The sequence below is a fragment of the Palaemon carinicauda genome, chromosome 4 (assembly GCF_036898095.1).
Source record: "Palaemon carinicauda isolate YSFRI2023 chromosome 4, ASM3689809v2, whole genome shotgun sequence".
NCBI classification, from domain to species: Eukaryota; Metazoa; Arthropoda; class Malacostraca; order Decapoda; family Palaemonidae; genus Palaemon; species Palaemon carinicauda.
In genome coordinates this window covers 187,098,077-187,103,076 of record NC_090728.1, presented here as the reverse complement: position 1 = coordinate 187,103,076, position 5,000 = coordinate 187,098,077, and positions in this window count along the sequence as shown.

Here is a 5,000-nt window from a genome sequence, read left to right as displayed (position 1 = left end):
GTTCGCTATTAATTAATAGTATGCATTCATTCATTTCTTTCTTCTAAATTATTCATGGTTAATGAAAGCTTCCCCAGAATAAAACAATGGTTGCCTAACGAAAAAAAAAGTTTATGATGCATTGCACGCGGCGTCAAAAAAAAAAAAAAAAAAAAAAAAAAAAAAAACCTCTTTTCTGTATAATCAAGACATCCAGCTGTACTTTCACTTTCCTCCCCTCATTCAAACTCTCGCCTTTTTATTCTCAGCATAAATGTTCTTATCCAAGGACCAACGGCGAAAGTGTATTCATATTTCCGTCGTACTGAAGAATAAACGCTTCGAAATTAATTTTTTCTGTATATTTGCAAACTCCAGAATTCTGAACAAACTAGTATATAGCCGGAATACATATATATGCATTGGTACATAGTACAAATATATATATATATAAATTTATATATATATATATATATATATATATATAGATATATTCATGTATATATGTTTATGTTATAGAGATTGCAAAGGAAACCAGGGGAAGGAAGAGAAGACGATGAATTGGCGAGCTAAGTAAATTTGCAAAAGAAGATCATAAACAGGCGGGAATAGGACATGTCTGAGATATCCAGTGGACTAGCAACGGCTGATGAGAGAGAGAGAGAGAGAGAGAGAGAGAGAGAGAGAGAGAGAGAGGACTATGGACCTTTTCCCTGAAATTGAATTGCAACGGCTGATGATGAGAGAGAGAGAGAGAGAGAGAGAGAGAGAGAGAGAGAGGACTACGGAATAAGTAATCAAACATCACTTTAAACATATTGAACCAAGGAAGCGATGTGAAATTTACAAATAAACGTAGAGTATAAAGAAGAACAAGATAACTAAATTAGAAAGCAACAATGAGGATCCCTTAAAAGGTAACTTTGGAAATAAACTCAAGGGATAGACCAGAAACTTTCCTTAACTTTAGAGAGTACTTTTAATGAAAGACATAATGAGAATTAACCCTAAACTAACAAGTTTCTTCCTTGATCTTTCTCAGTGCCTATTCCATCTCTTTCAAGGAAACTAGCTAACCAAAATTCTATATCTAATTTTATATATATCTGATCTATATATTAAAGAGCAAGTGTGTGGCTATATATACAGTATATACATACACACACACACACACACATATATATATATATATATATATGGTTAAGTTTAGTGGCATCGCCAGACATATAACTACTCGGTCTCTTCCTGACCTTTGGGTAGGGGGCGAGGGAGTAGTCACACCTGGTGAGAGAGGGGGTACCACGAGAGGAAAAGGAAGGGGGGGGGGGCGTTGAATGTGTGTGTAGGTGCCTATCCATCTAAATATTTTGACGGCTCACGTACACTGGTTGTGCAATATAGCTTAATGTATGTCCGGTGTTCCGGAGCACAATACCTGGATGTGTGTTTACCTGTAATATTATAATCCTTGAATACTTCGTATGATCTTGCGTAGAAGAAGAAGAAGAAGAAGAAGAAGAAGAAGAAGAAGAAGAGTCCTACGAGATGGGGGAATAAGAATAGACTAAAAAAACAAGATGGGGGATGAAGTGGCTTCGCAAATAAGAGAAGAAAGAGAAGGGTTTATGGATTGAGCAAGTAGTGACGATAATGGGTTATGGAACTGGAAGGCTACGCGCAAAAGGGGGGTTTACAATTTAACCTCTCCGGCCAAAAACTCAACCCCCAAATCTGGGTTATTCCCCCTGGTCCTCTCTCAAGATGATCTTCTTTCCTATTGTTAACACTACGTTAAGGGGTCGGTTTCCAGATGCACCCTCTCCAATGGCTTCTATCAAAGGCATCATCTTCCACCAAACCTCTCCTCCAGATACAAAAGTCACTAAATATTTCTTCTTTATTTGAAGATGTGTCATCCAATTTCCCCTTTCATTCAATAACCCCCCTGAAAAAACATTCCCTCTTATTTCCCCCTCTCCCTCTCAGATCCTCTTCCCAACTTCCCCCTGACCCCCCTACCCCTTCCAAGAAAACAATGCGTTCTATGGGAATGTCACACACAACCTTCGCCAATTTGCCCCTCACTCACATTGTCTTCCAGCTAAAGAAATCATTCTCACTCCAGTCTATTCTCTTCCTAAAATTACTCCAACAGTCACGTCTGCTTCAGCCGTGATTTCATTTCAACATTTCCAAGGTCTTTTAGCTGTGTTAATTAGATGGGGGAAGCTTGATTATTTTATCTAATACCCATAAACAGTTCTCTTTTGAATGATAACGAAATTATACGTATAATATTTAGTTCTCTCTCTCTCTCTCTCTCTCTCTCTCTCTCTCTCTCTCACGAACAACACATCATCATCATCAGGCGTTACTAGTTCACTGAAGAACAAAGGCCTCAGACATGTCCTTTCACTGGCGTCTATTAATGGTCTTCCTGTGCCAATCAAACTTTCTTAGTTCGTCAATCCGTCGTCTTCTCTTCCTTCCTCTGCTTCTTTTAAAATCTTTAGGAACCCATTCTGTTATGATTAATGTCCATCTATTGTCTGTTATTCTCATTATATGCCCTGCCTATGTCCATTTCTTTTTCTTACATGTTGTTAGAATATGCTCGAGTTTGCACTCGTACCCATGATGCTCTTTTTCTGTCTCTTAATATTATTTTCATCATTATTCTTTCAATACCTGTTTGAGCTATAACTAGTTAATGTTCTAAAGCTTTAGTGTATATATATATATATATATATATTATACAAAGAAAGTTGTGGGGAAACAAGTTGTACTAGAAAATGGTAAGACCATCTAATTAAATACATCACTTTATATATATATATATATATATATTTATATATATATATATTATATATATATATATAATATATATATACACACACACATATATATATATATATATATCCTCTCTCTCTCTCTGACCTTGAAAGTAAATAAACACACATATAATAGCACAAAATTTTCCGTCAAATATATACTTCAATATTTCTATATATCACTTAATCTAGAGGAGTTATGTAAGGCTACATAAAAAGACAACACACAAACACCATTTTTATACAAAAACTAAAAAAAACTAAAAAAAATAAAAAAATTCCCATCTACATATTTAAAAAGAGCATATTACCCTCCGTATAGTTAAGTATGCAAATGACCCAAGACGACCTCGTCCTCCTCTCGAGAAAGCTATTCAAAGTAGAGCGCCTTAATGTATAATGTAAAAAGGAAAAGAAAAAAAGATGCCCCGAGAAAACAGCTTCCAATACCAAGATAAACTACCGTAAAGATATTTGCATTGAGGGTCGTGACTCCACAGATGAGAGGTTGGAAGAAGCAGCCAGGATTTCAAGGTATGGATACATTTACATGCTTATAATACCCTCTCTGTAATTTACATGCTTATAATACTCTCTCTGTAATTTGTCTTAGGGCAGTATTTTAATCTGAAATTACATGTTATCGACTCTGGGATTATTCAAGGATTTTAGGTGGATTTATGAGTAATGAACTTAGATGGTTATGCTGAAACGTTAAATCCTATGTATGTTTGCGCATTACATGATAAACACAAGCACACATACAAACGAACGTGTGTATATATATATATATATATACTGTATAAAGAATATGAAGATAAAAGATATTTTTCCCTTCGTGGGTATTATACATTTTATGCTTATCACAAGTTAACCTTTGTGATTCATATATATATATATATATATATATACATATATACATATATATATAAAACACCTAATATATAAATATAATAAAGTATAAGTTACATGTAAAATATATATTCACATTGATATATCACAAAATACATACGCCAAACGTAGTATATAAATAACAAACCATTAAAGCATTTCAAAAACATAATAAAACCAAAACAAACAATAAAAAATAAAAGGAAAGGAATGATCATATATCGTAAAGGGCGCATCATAAGAAACCAGCGGCCTATGAAAGAAAATCTTATTGCTTTATGGGGTAGGGTGAAGGTAGGAGGGGCAGCCGGGGGTCCTTCAGCAGTGGTGGGGTACTATGGTTTGACCTCGCCAGCGTCTGTCTCATCCCCACCTCTTCTCCTAAACTACGCGATGCCCACGACCTCTGACCCTACGTGCCAGCATGCCCTAGTGCCTCAGGCAAGTAGGGGGCCCCCGTATGCAGGCTACGAGAGAAAGGAATATAGGAAAACCATTTCTACGAGAGAGAAGAGAGAAGGTACAAAAATGTAAGTAAGGTCAAAGTAACATATTTTGACCATGGATTTAAGTATACGATGGGATGGGATATGAACAATTAAAGGTTTGAAGGTTTAAAGGCCACTCATGAATGGCAGAGGCAAGGGACAGTGACATTGCACTAGCAAGCAGGACAATACCCTAGAGACTGACCATATATACTGTACATTTGATCAGCACCAAAGCACCCTCTCCATCTAAGCTAGGACCAGGGAGGGCCAGGCAATGGCTGCTGATGACTCAGCAAATAGACCTATAGGCTTTCCCAAACCACGTAAGCTTAGCTCATAAAGATGGTAGGGGTTGCAGACACTAAAGGAACTAACGAGTCTGACCAGGACTCGAACCCCAGTCTGGCAAGCAGCACGCAGAGACGTTACTAATCAGGCCACAACAATCCACGGGAGAGAACAGAGAAGGTACAAAAATTAAAGCAAGGTTAAAGTAACATATTTTGCCCATTGATTTAAGTATACGATGGTATGGAATGAATAAGGAGTACTTAGGTGAAGGGTATGGTATTCCTAAAGGGGAAAAGATATTAAATAAGGAAATCAGAAAGAAATATATATTGATTGTAGGGCTCTTAAAAGACTTCATTTACACAATGAGATCGTATGGTATAGGTCAAGGATATAGTATTTTAGAAGAGGAAAAATAAAATATTGAAATCATCAAAAAATATCTATTGAATAAGCAGCTCTTAAAACATCTCATTTATGACGACTCATAAATATTTGTAAACCTATCCAGTCGACA